Source organism: Planococcus citri, chromosome 3 (genome assembly GCF_950023065.1).
Source record: "Planococcus citri chromosome 3, ihPlaCitr1.1, whole genome shotgun sequence".
NCBI classification, from domain to species: Eukaryota; Metazoa; Arthropoda; class Insecta; order Hemiptera; family Pseudococcidae; genus Planococcus; species Planococcus citri.
Window position 1 is genome coordinate 10,830,258 of NC_088679.1, and position 20,089 is coordinate 10,850,346.

General features: G+C 33.0%; 1 protein-coding gene across 3 annotated transcripts in view; it reads right to left on the bottom strand.

Annotated features, from left to right (window-relative positions):
• The window catches only part of LOC135841760 (facilitated trehalose transporter Tret1-like), an 80,909-nt gene that overhangs the window by 23,381 nt on the left and 37,439 nt on the right, over positions 1-20,089 (bottom strand). Inside the window, exon 1 of one of the 3 annotated variants that reach the window (XM_065358923.1) lies at positions 4,306-4,606. The exons of the other annotated variants lie outside the window; for them this stretch is intronic. The gene's annotated coding sequence lies outside the window, so the exon portion shown is untranslated. Of the gene's footprint in view, positions 1-4,305; positions 4,607-20,089 lie in introns of those variants that run through there. 3 annotated transcript variants of the gene reach the window in all.

Consider the following 20,089-nt stretch of genomic DNA (forward strand, 5'->3'; position numbering starts at 1 on the left):
CCTTCTATTTTCTTTGCGTTCACCCTGTAAAATTGTTTGTTTTTATAAACCAAAAATCCTCCTGTAAAGGAAGAGTCCCGATAAGGCAATTTTTTTGACACTAGACAGTTATTGACTCGACTACTCTTGAAATGTTGTAATACATAAATGACCCAAAATACGAATCAGTGGTTGAATCACCCAAAATTACCATTTTTTAGGGCTCCAGGGGTTCATTAAGTTGTGAATAAAAAAAGAATTTTGGGAACCTCTGAGTATTATTTCTAGAAACTTGGGAGGGGGGGGGGTGAATGCTTTGAAAATTTTGGAGCCACCATTTTGAACCTACTCCTTTGAACCCCGCTAAAAATCATTATACAGTTTATTAGTATCCGAAAGACTTCCATCCTACCGAATGTTGAGCTCGATAAAATGTTGCCCTGGAACTCAATAATATCTACAATTTTCCAAATTTTTCGTAATTTCGATATTTTGGGAACCCCTGAAAAACTAAGAACCTGCGATTTGCGCCAAACGTAACGTTTTGAGATATTATATATATTCAATCACCTAGATGAAAAAATTTAATTAAACTCCTTCATATATTTGTAATTTCGAACCCTTTTTATAGATCATCCACTTTAGACACCCCTAAAAAAGGCGTTTATGCATATTTTTTCAAATAAATTGAAGAATTTACATTTGAAACACACTAGCAAGGGCTCGATAATTTTTCATTTGATTTTTCCTGTAACTTTCATAATTGAGCTTTTTGGGGTCGAATTTTGAGATTTTAAATTCTTCGTTGAAATCACGTTTTCATGATTTCAACGAAGTAAGATCTCAGAATTTGACCCAAAAAAGCTCAATTATGAAAGCTACAGAAAAAATCAAATTTTGTCCCTCCATAAGAGATTCCCCCTCCCCCGCAATAGTCAGAAAATATCTATAAAGTGGAAACTTTTCTCAATAATTTTTAATTTCTGTGTCAAAATAGCTCTAGGTAAATCATCAACTCTTTCGAAGAAGAAGAAAAAGGGGAAAAAACGCTATCTCTTGAACAACGTGGAAACCCTAAAGTAGAACAAAATCAAAAGATTGAAAAAATTAAAATTTTCAACATTTTTTAAAGTCATTTGGGAGGGTTTTTTTGAAAAGTGGTTACATGAAAAAAATTGAAACAGAAATTACAATTTTTGAGAAAAGATTCATCAATTTCTCTTTTAGTTCACGTTATTTAAAGTAATTTCTATTTTCTGAAGACTCAAAATGAGGGGGGGAGGGGGGCTAGACTGCTTAGAGAACTAGGAGAAGTTTTCCTAGAAAGGCACTTTGTTTGGAAAAATTCTGATACAGAAATTAAATATTTTTAAACAGTTACAAAAACCCATCCTCGATTATATTTTTAAGATTTTTTTTCCAAGGGAGAGGGGGGGGGGATTCTGCGAACATAAAGCAGAACTTGGAAGATAGATTGAGAGGGTTTTTCTTGAATTTTATCGAAAAGGGACTTTTATACCCACCTACATAAAAAATTTACAACGTTTTTTGATTTGTTTCAACTTAAGGAGGCTCCTGCCACAACTTATTTGGACTTTGAAGAAAATCGAAAAACAGGGGAACTATTTCCTCATAAAATCCAACAACTTTATGGGAAGGAAGGGGAACAAGAAAAAGCGAAACTTCGAAGTGACCCCCTCACCACCCTCTGTAGCGATGATTAACGTCGGCAGGATCGCATTTACCAGGAACTTCCTCCATCCCAAGATTTATCCCCCCTTTTTTCCTTCAATTCACTAATCCATTGTGGCTTTTCCAAGCTAGCTTGGAGTCTCAAAATATAATATCGAAAGCGAATGCGACACCTTCTGGAGCAATCCAGTTTACTGGAAAAAACACCAACCTCAATTGGAAGTTCTGAACTGTCCTGAATGTCTAAATGAATTCCGAAAAGAGGAGGAAGAGGAACATCAAAATTTCTTAGAGGATCTAGTAAAGTTACCCCTAAAACCGCCATATTGATTCCAAAAAAGTTGACTGGGGAAGAGTTGTAATTTTCACACATTTGAGATTTTTATACGAAACGAAACAGTCAAACTTTGAAGTATCGAATCTCAAACAGGTTGAACTTGGAACAAATTAGTTCGTGGATTTTCAAAGAGAATAAATGGAAAAGTCAAAATTGGCGATCAATGTTTTAAAAACTTTGAATTTCAACTTCCAAAGTGAAAGTTCAACTTATCATGATGAATACAAAAGTTGAAAAAATTACTGTGAAGATACTTAATCTACTTTACAATGAACTGACTTTTGAAATGGGATTTCAACACCTCTCAAAGGCACAAACGACTCTAAAATTTAAATCAAAATCCAAAAAATTTTTTAACGATGTGACATCTAGATTATTATCTACTAATTAGAGGGTCCTGAGTTCTAATATTGACCTAAATTTTCGACTTGATACCTCTAACCCTCCTCACTAGTGCCAAAAAATCTAAAATGAAGTGTGACACGTCCTTTTTGAAGTCTTTGAACCTGGTAGGTTCAAATATTCGCTTATTTTTGCAAAAACCTCTGAATGTCTTTTAGCAGCCCCCCCTTCGTAAATAAATTCAAAAAAATCAATGAAAATAAGGTACGAGTTGTCAATTTTTACTAATTCGAGCTCGTTGAATTCGAATACCGGCTCATTTTTCTAATTCAATTCCTTTCGTGTCCCTCAAACTCTTCACTATCTCTAAAATGAAGATCTGAAGAACATTGAAAGGATTTTTTTCAATTTTCACAAAACTAACTATAAGTAGTTTCAAAAGTTTGAAAATTGTGACATTTTTTCACCAATTTTTGGAACAAGGTGAGATGATAAAGATTATTCCCACAACATTTCTAAAATGTTGAAAATTTAAAGACAAAGTGAGCAGGTTTTAATGTTTTTCACGGTGTTTTTTTGAAGTATAAACGTTTGAAGTTCCCCCTCTCCCTCCCACCTTCCATCCCTCCACCTTCAACAATTTCACATCAACAATCATCATACTTGTACCACAGTCACTCCATTCATCAAAATTTTAAAGAGTAAAATGAAAATCGGTAGGAGAATCGGACAGCATTTTTTGGTAGTCTTGGATTCAAACATCGAGATCCAGAAAAATTCACCATCAGATCAGGAAAAACAACTAGAGAATAAATAAAACGATCTTCTCAAACTCGATAAAAAAAAAAAGTGAAATCGAATTTCCATCGTAGATTCCAATATCTTCATAATTCCTCATTTGATACCTCCTGATTATAAAGTGCACGATTTTACATCCCATTTCATCAAATACACAATACGATTTCCGATTCATCCTCATCCCATAATCAAGGTTAATCCGACACGTACCAGAATGAAGGAAAAAATTACCATACGACACGCACGATTAACTCTCCCTTCCCCGACACTCCAGTACGAATAAAATTATACCAAAGCAAGACAATTCGAGAGAGGAAATTTCTCCAAAATTACCTCACATCATCTTTATCATCCACGTGAATACAATTTCATCGAGCTATATTATATAAAATTAAAAGAAAAAACTCGCATAGAGCTTACTACAGGCTTCTAGCTCGAAGAAAATTCAACTTTTTCGAAAAAAAAACCTTGGTGTAAAATACCAACACATAGGTACAAGTACATATTACGTTCGTGAGAAAATTGCGAACTAGTATACGTTTAAATTTTCTAATACGAACGAATCTTTCGTCATTAATCTAAATTACGATAGCGTCGATGCGATGTTATGTTAGTGTAATGAAAGTGATATAATTAATCGAACTATGTATTAGTTTCGAGAGTGCGAGTGAGACGGAGAGACGAATCAAGGTGAAAAATTACACATATTCGATCAAATTCGAACGAAATACAATTTTTTTTTTCAACGAGAAAAGAACTCGAGTCCTCAAGGACACGCGCAAAAAAGGCTAATTACGAATACATCTAGACTGGTTAATTTTCGAAATATTTTCTCCACGTGATATTCTGCCAAATTATGCAATATTACGAAGCAACGACGACGCGGACGCTTCCAACACGAACCGGAAATATTTTTTTGTAGAAAGCAGCATATTTTTATAGCAGGAACAATAATAATATATTAATGTACAATTACGCGAATAGTCTTGCCTAAATAACCAAACGCAGGCGGGATTTATTCGTTAAATAATCGAGCTAAAAAAAATGGACCAAGCGTTGATTTTAAAATTCTCAAAATTTGGAATTTTTTACGAAAAATAACGAGAACTCGAATAATACTACGAACATGAAATGAAATAATTCAATAAAATACGTACTCTCTTTCAATAATAAATATCACAACCATCTAAGTAGGCGCACAAAAAATACACAAAACTAGGAAAAAAAATTCAAAAAAAACAATCAAAATTAACAACAAAAAAAAACTCGCGAAAACACGTCAGCTCATTTACAACACTTTAACTATTATAAAAAGCACTCGATCACTTTTTTTTCAGTGTATTGTGCCGAAAAATTGATTCACGTGTGAGAAGCTTTCGCAGAAGAAAACGCACAAGTGAAACTTGAGCCGAGGTTAAAATCAGTATTGTCCAGAACGTGAATGAACGATTGCAATCAAGTAACTCTATTCGTTAGACTACGTCCGCGGGAAGGTGAACCTCTCCCCTCCTCCCAACCAACAGCGATTCGCAAATTGTTTAATTATTATCGACAGTACATTTCAATCCATTTCGCTGTATTCGTACCTCTCGGTCTCGATACATCGACGTTGTATGTATTTCGTAAAATTATAGTTATTAAACAGGTTGGAAAATTTTTTCTTTGCGTTTTCGTCAATGTGCAATTTTTTTACGTTCTTATTAGGGTTTTTTTTCGTGCACAGAAACGTTTGTTGGTTTTAAGGATAGAGTTGATTTTATTTTTCGCGAGGAGAAATTGAGGAAAGAAAATGAAATTGAAAATCCATGTTGACTAGAATCATCAACGTGTCTTTTTTTCATACTTTTTTCATATGATGATGAAAAGAAAAAATTATGGAAAATTTATGGTCGTAGCATTTTTTTAAAAATGCTACAGTGAAAAATAATTTTACAAATAAAAAAATAATAAAATTTGCCAGATATTTAAAAAAAAATTAAATTATTGTTTGAAAGTTTTTTAGAAAAAATACTACACCTAACCTGAATATCTACTGCATTTTTACAAAAAAAAAAAAAAAAAAAAAAAAAATGAAGAGAGAAAAGTAGCATGTTTTGTTGGATAAACATTTTCTTTTTGTAAATTATTAAAAATGATCTGTTGAACCACCTTCAATAGCTTATGATTCTCTTCACTTTCTAGTAGCCCAAAATTTTTTTTATATTAATTTTAAAAATCAAAAAATTAGTTCAGTAGGTTGAAGATTGATGCGTAGATGAGAATTTGATAAAGACTCTTTCATCGTAAGCTAAGTTTTGATCCAATGGACGATTTTGGAGTGAAAAAATTCATTTATTGGTAAAACTAAATAATAAAAAAAAATATTGAAAAAAAATTATAATATTGAAAGATTCTTGTAAAAATTGTGAAAATATTATGGAAATTCTAAAAGTAAGAAAATATGTGATACCTTAATAGAAGTCATTAGAAGCACGAAAAGAAGAACTGTGAGCTTTTTATTCAAAAACCTCTATTTTCAAGATGCTTCAATAGGCAAGTAGTAGCAAGAAGACGACTCAATCTGCGAGTAATTGAAGCCAAGAAATGAAACAAAGTGAATGAATGGGCTGCTAAGAAGTTCGTGGCCTCATCTTGGGCTTAAAAACTTGACTTCATGGAAGTTGTCAAAATCACTGTTTTCATTTTTCAAACCATTTCATTTTTTTTTTTTGTAGGTACCTTTCTATAAGTAGGTATTAGAAAAAATACATAAAAATTTTTCAGAAATCAGATATCATTCCCAGTCTCTCTACATAGAGAGACTGAAGAACAACACAATTTTCGCACAGGGATTTAGCAATCTCTCTAGGTCTACGAGGAGCCCCCCCCCAAAAATCGACCACGTACGACTACTCTCTCCATTTGAAATGTTCAAAAATTAATGAAATTGTGGTATAGGGTTCCTCAAATACTTGACAGACATCTCGAAATAAAAAAATTTTAAAAAATTCTTCATCACTGGGTACCCATCATTTGATTTACGTTGGATTTAAAAAAAAAAAAAAAAGTCTCTGGAGAATTCAATAAAAAAAAAAGTGAGGAGAAAACAGAGAACAGAGATTTGTTCTTTTCGAAAGGATTTCGTTTCACCTCTTCGCATGTTGTTGAATAAATTATCCATTTTCCAACACAATTATTACTTTTTAAAAAACTCGCCTCTTCAAAAAAATCCTCAATGAAGAAGTGTTTCCACAAAAGTACACCTTTACAACACCCCCACTTCAGAAATCATTCATTTTGATGCAAGTCAGTTATGAAAACATGAAAATTTTTCAAAATTCTGACCTTCTTTTCAACTACCCTTTGGAAGACTGAACAACGAAACAAACCTTAAATTTGAATTCATCAAATGCAAAAGGCTTGTACTTTAATTTGTATTAAGACCATATTGTCATTGTGGGTGCTCTTTGAATGATCACTTTCAGCAGGGCAATTGCATCTCTCAATTCTCTCATCCCCCTTTTTTGCTACATACAAAGCCATAATGTGTTTTGCTTAGATTTTCATCTATCTTATTTTCAATTCTGGCATTTATGATGATGAGTATAGTAGCTTCAGTACGTGGCTCATTAATGCGATGATTCTATATTCAGAGCATCTTTGGTATTGGTCCAAAACTTACTGCTTTGAAGTCCTTAGGCAGCATACCTTCATCATATATTTCATTTATTATCTTCAGTAGCTCCTTTTCATACTCAGGTGTTAAATATTTAATCAAGTCTACTGGCATGAGATCTTCCCCCACTGCTTTGTGGTTTCTGGCTCTCTTCGCCACGTGTGCCTTCTCTCCAGTTCTTCTATTTCTTGGAACTTCTCCTCATCATACCATTCATTTTTGGCCATTCTACACATTCCCATGATCTTGTTATTATTAGTGCTGTGTATTCACTACTCGGTCTGTTTGCTTTTCTTCGTTCTTCCATCAAATCCAGTATCTCTCGAGTCATCCATGGCATCGACATTTTAGTTTAACCTAAACCGCTACTCATACGCAAAATAACTCTGCTGGTTTTGTCGCTAACTCTGAGTAATAAACAAAGGCAACAGCACATGCATAGCACAACTACTATCAGCGATATACACATATTTACACACACACGTGACACACTACATCATCAGTTGTTGACGCATGTGCTATTGCATTTGTTTATTACTCAGAGTTGGCGACATAACCAGTGGAGTTATTTTGCATACCTACTTATGAGTAGTGGTCTAGGTTAAACTAAAAAGTCGATGATCCATGGTTTGTGTTTTCTTTTTCCTTTGAGTGGAATAGATTTTTCTTCTGCTGTTTTAACCGTTTGCTTTCATTCATGCCACTTTTCTTTAATACCTTGTTCTTCTTCCAAGTTGTCTTCACTTTGTTTTTCCCGTTCTTCTTGGAATTTCTCTTGCACATGCTTTGATTTGATTTTTGCAATGTCAAGTTGTTTGTATGAGTACAACTATCTGACATTTTGCAGCCAATAGCTTATTGTCAGAGTTAAAGTCAGCACCAGGATATGTATGGCAGTTCTTCACTGTGTTCTTAAATCTTTCTTTTACAAGTATGTAGTCTATGTGGTTTCTGACTCGATCTCCAGGACTGACCCACGCACGTATACAAATAATTAAAAACGAATCCCTCTTCCACCATCACTTCCACCCTGGCAATTCTTAGCTTAGACTGAGAGAAAATATACAAGGCTGAAGAACAAAAGGAGATAAGTCTAAATTTAGCATTTTTTTAAACGCAAAAGCATCATTTTGATATGAATTGGGATCCCTCTCCAAAACCTCATTGGGCCACTGAAGAACAAAAAAAAACTCTAAATTGGAATTTATTTACCCCAGAAACTATTTCATCATTTATTCTCATTGGCATATTTATTAGAAAAACATTCAAAATTCTAAAAATTCTGAGCTCTTTCTCTCAAGTCTCAACCCTTGGAAGGCTGAAGAGCAAAAAAGTGGGAAAATACTTTTACAAAAGTTCACTGGTCACTTTGAATTTGGCAAAGGCAATTGTCTGAAAAAAATTTTTGGTGAGGAGAGTTCATTTTGTGAAAATGCAGAAAAAATACATTTTTTTTCTTTAAAATTAACTCATCCTCCCCATTCTCTCAAAAGTTTTGAAAAATGCTAGACTTTGAATTAAAAAGTTACTGTTCTTCAACATCTTTTGGGTTCTTTAAATTTCATGAGTAACATGAAATTCATAATATTTTCTCCTATTTTTTTGATAAAAGTACCCTTTGGAAAAAAAACTACCTATGACATGACAGAGAGAGAGACGACGCCGAAGGGAAAAATTTTGAAAAAATGTTTTCAGTTACCCAACAATTACCTACTCACCTTTCTTTTTTCATTATTAAAAAAAAAAAAAATTAAAAATTTTCCTTATTTTTCAAAAAAAATTTCAAATACTGGGATCGTTTCTGTTTTAGTTTATATTTTTACAAGCTCTGAAAGAATTTCATGAATTATTTGAGCCCTGCAAGTGACATGCTCTTCAAAAAATCATTTTCAATAAACAGGAAAGGTGTTCTGGATTTGGGTCTCTAAACGTCGAAAGATCAGACTCAGAGCACTACAACTCTGAGGCCTTCCGCAGTTTCCATGAATTTAAATCCTTCAATCTTCATGAAGGACATAGAGCTCGTCATAAGTTCTATTTTTCATTTTCAATAAGTTGAAAACACAAGTAACCAAAAAAAATGCTACATATTGAGGGATCGATCTCAAATACCAACTCAGTATTTTGATTTAAATTCGGGGAACATCAAAAATTTCAAAAATTGGGGTTGTGAATAAAAGTAATTCTAAATTTGAATAATTGATGGACAACGAAAACTTTCTATTTTGATTTATGGGTATTAGAAAACCAGCAAAAATTTCCAAAATTCAATTCTTTTTATCAGCCTTCCCTATTAAAAGAGTGAAGAACAAACGTGCCTCTAAAATTTGAATTTATTTACCCCAATACTCCAGCAATATTGTAAAAAAAATTTGAGATTAAATTATTACCCATTAAAATTTAAGAGGCGAGCATGTAACCTGCAAAATTTAATAAGTATGAACTCTAAAGATTTCAACAAAATTAATAATAATAAAATTGAATTTTTTTGTGTCTCTTTTTAGCCACGTTTTAAAGTTGTGAACCCTGTTTTGTTATTTGTCCCGAAATCAAATTCAGACGAAAGGAAGCAAGGAGCTGTGAGGATGAGGACATGAAATAACGACACGAAATAACATCATTATTTTATTATTTCACTCATTAAAAATCACGCATTCAAATTCTTCAAAATCTTATCAATCGACCTAAATCAACAAACACACGATGCTAAATATTTTCGAAATATTTAACCATCATAACATACTAGTAAACAAATTCCATCGAGAGTAATTGACTATGTACTTCTCCCCTTCTACCTCCCTTACCACTTCCTGAATACCTAACAATCAATTACTAGACGACGAAACACACTGCACTTATTCGCATTTATTATACTTCGGTGAACTTGAAAATAATTCATTTTTCACCTAGAATCGTTCGATGTGAATGAAAAATGACACCTATAATATAAATTCGCCTCGCTATACTCGTATCTAGACATCAGATGCTTAAGACGTATAGGTACGTTATCGATTAATAATTTATTAAATCGCAGTTAACCTAGATGGAGTACAATTTAAAGGTAGTTGCACCGTATGCTGGTAAAGGTCACGGTTACATTTTCACGGTTTACTCGAATCATTTCACGTACCCGGGAACCCACTGCTGCGTATAGCTCGAATGTGCGAGTATATCTGCCATAAATTTAATCTGGACAATGAAAGTAATTTCGATAAGCAGAATCGATATGCTACCCAACAAGTCATTCAGAAGCGAGGCATTAACCTTTGCGATTATTTTTTACCCAATATTTTCACGTGCTTGTTAATACGAGGAGATAGAATCTCGTAGAGGAAATTTTTCGAGCAGATAAAAATAAAATAACGTGAAAAAAGAGGTTAATAAACAATTTACTTGAATTTATATAAGAACAAATATTTAAATTTGAAATTTTATCTTATCGGGAAACGGTTATTAAAAAATTACCGAGCTTTTCGAGTTCGTTATATTTTTCTATGTCGGATTTGAAAAAAGAACAGCTTCAAATCAATTCACAAAATTGGACCTTTGATCTTTTACAACCCCTTTTTTTTCGATTTCCTCCACATTACGTATATTTTTAATTCGATAAAAATTAACTGGCACGCTTCAAGGGCACACACAACGTACCTACGTATAGAGATCTCTTGGCGAAAATTTTTTTTCATCCTAGTCATTACCATTAATTACAAATCACACACCCGAGACCTTTTATTGTACTAAACGTTTGATTACTTCAGAGTTCAAAGCGACTAAATTGCATAATGAACAGAATTTCTAACAAAGTACCTATCAACGAATTTTGCTGATGGCTGGAGATGTTTCCAATACGATAATGAAGTCATGCCTCGAAGGCTATACCTAGGTACTGCGTACCAACAAGAGTATGATCTTAATCCGCAGATAATACCTGGGCGAGTTTAACGACACCATCGCATCGTTGTCTTGACAGGAGCAATCAATGACATGGACTTTTTGCCAAGTCTGCACATCGTGGGCAAAAAAAAAACATCACCTTGATATGCATATGCCGCCCTAAATATGCATATACTAATTTCGAAATATTGAAATGCAAAAATACAATAATAATACTCTCCTTAATGGCGACGAACATATAGGATAAGGTATCCATATTCCATACCCCACGCATCTTTGCAGAAATTATTCCATAACGTTTCAATTTGAAAGCAAAAAAAATCTGCTATTCTGCATTAATAATTCATTTAAAAACAATACCGAAAAAAACGAGCGCAGATCGAGTATTTAATTTACTCGTAATATCGTAGGTACTCGATTTTTAATGAAATTTAACCTTGATCCAAATCGTTGACTAGGCATACGAATGTTTTACTATAAATTTTAAACTTATATACAGATATTTCTCGAGACTCTACAGGTAAATTATGTGCAGTATTTTTTTTTACCTCTTATTTCGCTATGCTATTGTCTCTTTTCGTATTCGTAAATTTTGCTTCGATTTCCTTGCTGTGTCAAACGCGCCGAACGCGGTACCTCAAGGTAATTTGTTTTAGGTCAATGTTTCGTGTGTATGTCATTTTTATAGTATGGTAGGTTTTTGATACTCGTACGTCGGTCCCGTAAAAGCGCAACGAACTTATAATTAATTAAATTTAGTGCCCGAGGCGATCCACGATGATTGTTCAGGAAGAGATTGAAATAAAAATTGGCGAAAAAATTTAGAATAAAAATTTGTGCACGATGTAGAAAACGTGATCTTTTGACTCGAAGGATAAGTAGGTATAATATGAGATTGAAAATACTTTTTTTGGGGGGTAAATTGATTTTGTGTGCTAAGTCATTACTCAAGTACACGCACGTAAAAAATCCGCATGGGGTGAATTTGCACAAAAATTTATTTAAAATTAATTTTCTCAGGAACCTTCGAAGCGATTTTGATCAAATTGAAAATTTGACAACTAGGGCACTAGCCTGACATTTCGTCATCATCATCGTGTTCCAAAATTTCATAGCTTCCAAGTTTATCGAGCGAGAAATTTCAAAACTCATTACTCCTAGAAAACAGCTGAACCGATTTCGAGGAAACTTGAAATCTCACAAAGTCTCTACCATTCCTAACGAATCGTTTATTAACAAGTTGATCTGTTTTCAAAAGAATATTGTTTACGTATGAATTGATTCATTTCTCAGAGAATTGTTCGTCATGAGTATCAATTCATTCAAGGGAATCATTCAGGAACTAATTGATTAATTTTTTGAAAGAACTATTTGCGAACGAATAGATTCGTTTTTAGAGAATCATTCGTCAACGAATCGACGAATTCATTAATTTATGAATAAATTCGTTCGCGAACGAGTCACTTATATGAATCAATTCGTTCGCGAATGATTCGCCAAAAGTTATTCAATTCGTTCGGGAATGATTCATCAAAAATTTAGTAAACGAATGGATTCGTTCGTGAACGAGTCACTCATACGAATAAATTCGTTCGCGAATGATTCACCAACATTATTCAATTCGTTCGTAAACGATTCACCAAAAATTAGGTAAATGAATCGATTCGTTCGCGAAGGAGTCACTCATACGAATCAATTCGTTCGCGAATGATTCATCAAAAATTAGGTAAATGAATCGATGCGTTCGCGAACGGGTCACTTATACGAATCAATTCGTTCACAGATGATTCACCAAAAATTAATCAAATTCGTTCGTGAATGATTTACTTCCCAAAAATTGAGCAAAATGAATCGATTCGTTCGCGAATGATTCACCAAAAATTATTCAATTTGTTCATGAATGATTCACCAAAAAATTAGGTAAATGAATCGATTCGATCGAGAATGATTCACCAAAAATTGAGTAAATGAATCAATTCGTTTGCGAACGAGTCACTTATAGGAATCAATTCGTTCACAAATGATTCACCAAAAATTGATCAATTCGTTCGTGAATGATCTACCAAAAATTGAGCGAAATGAATCGATTCATTCGCGAACGAGTCACTTATAGGAATCAATTCGTTCGGCGAATGATTCACCAAAAATTATTTAATTCGTTCATGAATGATTTACCAAAAATTGAGCAAAATGAATCGATTCGTTCGCGAACGAGTCAAGTTATAGGAATCAATTCGTTCGCGAATGATTCACCAAAAATTATTCAATTCGTTCATGAATGATTCACCAAAAAATTACGTAAATGAATCGATTCGGTCGCGAATGATTCACTAAAAATTGATTAATTTTTTCGTGAATGATTTACTAAAAATTGAGTATATGAATCGATTCGTTCGCGAACGAGTCACTTATACGAATCAATTCATTCGCGAATAATTCACCAACAATCAATCAATTCGTTCGTGTATGATTCACTAAAAATTGAATATTTTGTTCCCAAATGATTCACCTGGAAATCAATCAATTTGTTCAATCACCAATCGGTTGTGAATGATTTGATTCGATTCACTCTTTGCTTGAAAACTTATCAATTCCTACACAATAGTTTCACAAAAAGTGAATCAATCGTTGATCCGTTTGTGAATGATTCATCAGGAAATTAATCAATTTATTTAATTACGAATCGTTCGTGAATGATTCGATTCGATTGTAAACAGATCAATAGCTAAGTATACAAATGTTTCAAAAAAAGTGAATCAATTCGTTCGTAAAAGATTTTTTTATTACTGATAATGATACTGTGAAAGTGCGTTTTCCCACTCCTCTGTTCTGGTACGAAAGCGCTCCTTTTCCTGGCAACGTAAAAAGTACCTATTGCTTTATGTTATGTTTAATTCTTTAATTTTTTGAGAAACTTTCTAATCTCATTTTTTATTAATTTTTCATTTTAGTAGAATTTTTGAATAAATTCCACACAATTTTGATTATGACATCCGTTGATCATTACATTTTACCATCTACCTACATACTTACCTGACAGAAAAAGAAAATCAATTTTGCAATAAAAAAATTCGTTTTTCAGCATAAAAAACCTACTAACATTGAAATGATGTTCAAAATACATACGTTTCAAACAAGTTTTAAAAGTTCAATTTTTAACAAGCGTACAATTTTCGTTTCACCCCCCCCCCCCACCTCAAAAAAAAGTTTTTGGCAAAAAAAAACACACAAGTTTGTTTTTTATTTTTCAACAAAAAATTGCATCAAATAAGAAACTTCTCATCCTTAAAATTGTTCTAAATATGAAGAGCAGAATCATATACGCACCAAAGTAAGTCAATGTCAAGAAAAATTTCAAAAAAACTTCCGACATGAAACTTTGAAAAAGTAGCCCACGAACGGGAAGTTTTTAAAGGAGAAAAAAATCTTTGTTTTTTTGTAGACTTGAACCAAACCATGGATGAGACATTAATACTCGTAAGTTGAGGAATTAAGAACAAAATTATCCAATAAAATATCCATGAACCATGATCACATGGTATCCATCTGAATCCTTCATAGAGCTAGAGAACGGTCCGGTGAAATCAAAGCTGACAGTGAAAACTAATAAATTAGCAATAAAAAAATTAATTAGCTTAATTGAAAATAAATAAAATCTTGACACATGCAAAAATTATCTTCATTACAGACGACCAAGTATTTAATCTACATTCAAAAGAAGACTCCTTGAAAAGGCCTCAGCCAGTAATACTTTTCTATCCACGTCCAAGGCTCAATGAAAATATACGTAGCATTTCATTTCCTCAATATAAAATTTCTTTATGAATTTTTCCTCAATCTGATTTCTCATCCTAAATAAATTTTTGAAAAATACAATGCTTCCATTGTATAAGCAAAATTGCGCATCTTTTCCTCTTGGCCTAATCATTGTAGCGAGTATAAGTACACATAATGAATTAATGACAACATTTGAGGAAAAGGGCTAACGAATCCGCTGAACAAATAAATTCGTTGCAATTTATTCTCGGTACACCGAGTCATAACAAACGTAAATATATTCCTAATGCAATGTTGAGTTGAGAAACAAAAAACAAACACATTTTAAAACATTAATTATCCGGCATTAAGTGGAATTAATCAAACAGGCGGCGTCAGGCGTGCGTTATAATTTGAAAACACAGAAAAAATAATAACGTAAAGATACCTACATTACTATAGAATGAATCTGAATCAAGAGAGCAAAGGGAAGGTATGATATAAGGTAAATTACGTTAGGTCCATTTTAGTCGAAGCTCTAGCGTATTTAATTATCTATATTTGAAATAATCTGCACGATGCAAAGCTGCAGCATAACAATTTTGACATTACCAATACTCTAATAAATATCAAGATCGTCGCCAATACATTACATATTATGTATACGGGTACTAGTATACAAGATAAACAATAGCTTGAGGTTAATGACTGGTTACTTCCTACTCGGAACGTTAGAAGGAATTGTGTGCAGAAACGATCCAATCGCCAGGCAACCAAGTGCAAGTTATTGTACTAGGTCAAGGACCAATGTTATGTCTGCGTCGAATAGTAATTTTTTATCGCCTCCTCCGATTGTTTTAATGGTCTGCGAAATACTCCTAGTCTCTTAGTTAAGGTTCGATGGTGGTAAAAGTGTGTCATCAACTTTAGAGGGTGTCGATTTGTCGCAGGTTTCCGTAAACAAAGCTTAATTCGATTCGCCAGTTTCATCATTATGCAGCTGGTTGGTTTGATTTATTTTCTATCAAGGGTAACTGGATTGGATTTAGGGTTTCCTGTGTGTTTTATAGGTGATCTGCACGACATAATATATGACGAATTGATAAGATTTTCAGCGAGTATTCCGAGTCTTATGATTCAGTCAAAATTCGTGCTGATTTGTTTCATAGATAGGTAGTTTAATACATTGACTGTGTACTTTGTGGTCAACTATTTTTCATCTTTTTGGTATAATACCAATATGTGACCATCAAATGTACCTATATCAGAATAGGACCTTTGATTTGATTATACTGTGTACCTGGAAAGTCCTAATTGGTACCTATCGTCATTCTACCCAACTAGATGAGCTATTTGAGACAATTCCAAGCGATCGTCGAAGGTCTGAAAAGACGATTTCATCACACATTTCTCCATTTTAACGATCATTAAGTAGGTAGAATACAAAGTGAATGTGATATGAATCACTTTTCACCACAATTAACCAAGCCACTTCGTAATTTTCGATCCATACAGGAAAATACGTCCAACAACGCTAATCAACGCTCGAATAAATAATTAATTTAACAACTGAAAATTTTTTTCCAATTTTACCACTTCATTTACCGTATTGCGAAATCATTGCGATTAATAATAGTAAATTTTTACTTCGTTTAATCATTTAATTTGATCGAGTAAGTACTTAGATTTATTGAAATAATCAACCCTATACACGTGACGTCACTTAATGTAATCGTACATTAAGCAAAACAACCAAACATTTGGTCATTTGTTTAAATAAGTTATTTGTCTACGGCACACGAGTCAACTTTGAGTAAAAAATCGTGCTACGATAATTTAATATGGTACGTAATCGAAATATGCATTTACGAGCCCACCCCACCCTCTTTTACTACATTATTCCACCGTTGAAAAAAAAATTAAAATCGCTAAGTCGGTGATAATTAAGAACAGTGAAAACTTTTATAAATAGATTAGCACAGTTGTGCGGTGAACTTGTGATGAGTACCATTTCGAAGATGCGTGAGCGTACGTTGAAGTATCTGGCATCTTTATAAAATTATGTAATTTTCACTAGTACACGAAAAAAAAGCAATTATCTACAAAAAATAAAATACGAAAAATTATTCTAAATGAGTTTTATAACATGGTCCATTTTGTAATAATGATTCAAAATGTGTGAAACGTCAAAGTTCTGTTTTTTTTTTTTTTTTTTGAAATTTGAAAAACAATTTTAAAAGTTGACATAATAATCCTATAGGATACGACTAGATAAATACTGCATAATACATACATAGTATTGTTGTTAATTATCTAATACCTACGTTACTTATTACTATAGGTTTCAACACATCGATTTCTCTATTCTTCGTAGTACGTATTATAGGCTCTAGAGTATTGTTTGTTAAGGTGAAATCTAGTCAATTTTTATACTCGTACCACTACCTATGGTTTTTTAGTCAACGAGACTGTGTAATAACGGAACTCTCAGCTGCTCTTGGATAATCGATGAATTTGTATTAAGCACTCCTCGAGAATGGATCATTTGAAAGCTAGGTCATATCGAGATAAGTCCTATTAAAATTTCGCACATCTCCCTCAAAGGGACACGTTAAGTATGTATTACAGCTTCATCGTCTGAGAAGAGAATATACCTACTCGTATATTTATTCGATATGCTCTGGTTGCGAATAATTTTTTGTTTTGTTTTTAATAATCTGGTATTAGAGTGGATTATCACGTTGTGAAAGAAAACTTACGCCAGAATATGGTTTAATGAAAGATGAAGCTGATAGGTTGAATGTGCGTCTTGATTTTTATTCGCATTTTGCGAAAATTATACTCATCTTAGAGATAGTCATACTCCAGATGTATTTTAAGGTACCTACTCACATAACTATATCATTTTCCAATTTTTTCTTCCATAAAGTTCCTTATTAAACTCGTAGGTGTGATTTGAAATGGATATTGAGTATGAAAATTGGCGGAAGTGGAATTTTTTTAGCTGATGTAGTTAGAAGTAGTAAGAAAGAGTTGTTTTTGGTCAAAAGATGATGAACTTCAATTAATTTTGTGCATACACTCAAAATTTCTCAACCCGTGTAGGGATGGGTCAAGAATATCCCTATGGTACCCTCTGCCTGTTGTAAAACGCGACTAAAAGAGGACTAGGCAAGTACAGAGGCCCAGATAGCAGCCTTATCACCGTCCCACCGTGCAAAGCAGGACTGTAAAATGACACTTTTTTGGCGTGATAATTTTGACAGTGCGTTTGACACTATTTTGACAATTTCCAACCAATCAGGAAGAGGTTGAAAGTGTCGAAAACGCGTCAATACCATGCCACCAAACCGGTTTTACGTTAGAGCGTTTGACAAAGTACTGACTCTACTTCACAACGTGTCGTTGTTTTGGCGATCTATTGGCAAATACCTGACGATATTTTGACGATGTTTTGACTGTTTTTTGACAAATTTGAATAATTAAAATTAATTTTTAAAAATTGAATAATTAATTGACGAATGCAATTCTACTTTCATTGCCCTTCTGGTATAGATAGGAATCAATTAGTATCACCGAAATTCAAATTCAACTTCGAAAATTCCTTACCTAACTGGGATTCGAACCTGGGACCCTACATGTCTATCTACCCTACAACCTATACCTAACCAACATGCTACGCCGACTTGTCTTTGACTTAGACATTAAAGGCAATATATTGTGTAAAATTATGGATACCTATAATTTTTTAATGTGTTTTTTAAAAATGTTGCATAGCAGATAAGTAAATTTTTCCTACCAATTTCATTAAATTTTTTTACATGAATAATAAATTAAAATAAGTACCCAATTATTAATATTTGATTTTGAGAGAATTTCTGCATATAAGGTATTTAAATAATTTTTCTGCATCTACGTAAGTTAAGTAGGTACCTAATAACAATAAAAACAGTGTAAAAAATGCTCAAGCACATATACCCAAATTGACACTTTCGCGCGGAGTGGCTGGCATCTATCGGAAGTTTAATGAACTGAAAATAGAGGGGATCAAATACATTGGTTATATGGGAGAAATGTAGTTTTTCGACTTTCTAGTAGAAATGAGTGCATTTATGTAAATTTTGAATACAACATTTCTTAAAGAGAATTGAATTTCCCGTCGAATGGTGTAAAAAACATTCATTTTCGTGCAGAACCAACGATTTTACGAAGCATTTTCATTCACGGATTTTCATGTAAGTGCACTTTGAATTAAAATTACTCGAAATTTTGATCGAGCACATAGGTTTTTTAGAATACCAAAATGTTCACTATTTTATCCTCTTCAAAATGGTTGTTTATCCAAATCGCTAGCGTTTACCGTTCAGAAGCAATTAAAGCTCAAAGTTGTAAAAACTAGTGATGCGGAGTAAAAATCGATCTTTGAATTGGAATTACATATAAATGCTAGCGAGCACGTAGCTGTGTTAATAAACCAAAATACGCGAAATTTTGTCCTCTTTGCGTTGGTTTTTTACTCAAACCTCTAGCTTTTACCGTTCAAAAGTAATTGCAGTTCAAAGTCATGAAAAGTGGCGGATCCGCGTGATGTTTGTCTTTTGTTTACATTCTTGTGATAAGGTGATAAGAATCACTTTTGATCACTTTCAGCAACTTTAAACTAGAAGAACTTTTGAACGGTAGAAGCTAAAGTTTTGAGTAAAAAACCAACGCAAAGAGGACAAAATTTCGCGTATTTTGGTTTATTAACACAGCTACATGCTCGCCGGCATTTATATGTAATTCCAATTCAAAGATCGATTTTTACTCCGCATCACTAGTTTTTACAACTTTGAGCTTTAATTGCTTCTGAACGGTAAACGCTAGCGATTTGGATAAACAACCATTTTGAAGAGGATAAAATAGTGAACATTTTGGTATTCTAAAAAACCTATGTGCTCGATCAAAATTTCGAGTAATTTTAATTTAAAGTGCACTTACATGAAAATCCGTGAATGAAAATGCTTCGTAAAGTCGTTGTTTCTGCACGAAAATGAATGTTTTTTACACCATTCGACGGGAAATTCAATTCTCTTCAAGAAATGTTCTATTCAAAATTTACGTAAATGCACTCATTTCTACTCAAAAGTCGAAAAACTACATTTCTCCCATATAACCAATGTATTTGATCCCCTCTATACGTCACACAGTAGCCGGCGATGGTAGCGATCCTAGTGAGCGCGAAAGTGTCAATTAAATACACATAAAATTTTAAATTGGTTTGTAGGCCTAATATACTTAATAAAATACTTGGAAATGAAAAACCTATTTGTAGATTCCGCGAAATTGCCCTCGATTAGATCTGAAATTACATAATTTAGGCCCATTAAATTATTCTATCAATTTTACATACCTAATAAAAAATCAATGTTATTTCTTGCATAGGTAGGTAATATTCAATTTTATAAGAAATTGAATGCACATAGGTAGGTCGTAGGTATTTCAATTATTATTTTTTTTTAAAAATAGGTATCAAAAATTTCTTATTATTATTTTTTTTCAAAGTACCTACCCACTTGCAATTCATAACATAATTTTCAAAAATATGCATTGATAGGGGTGTAACATTTTTTATATGTAGGTATAAAACTTATTTT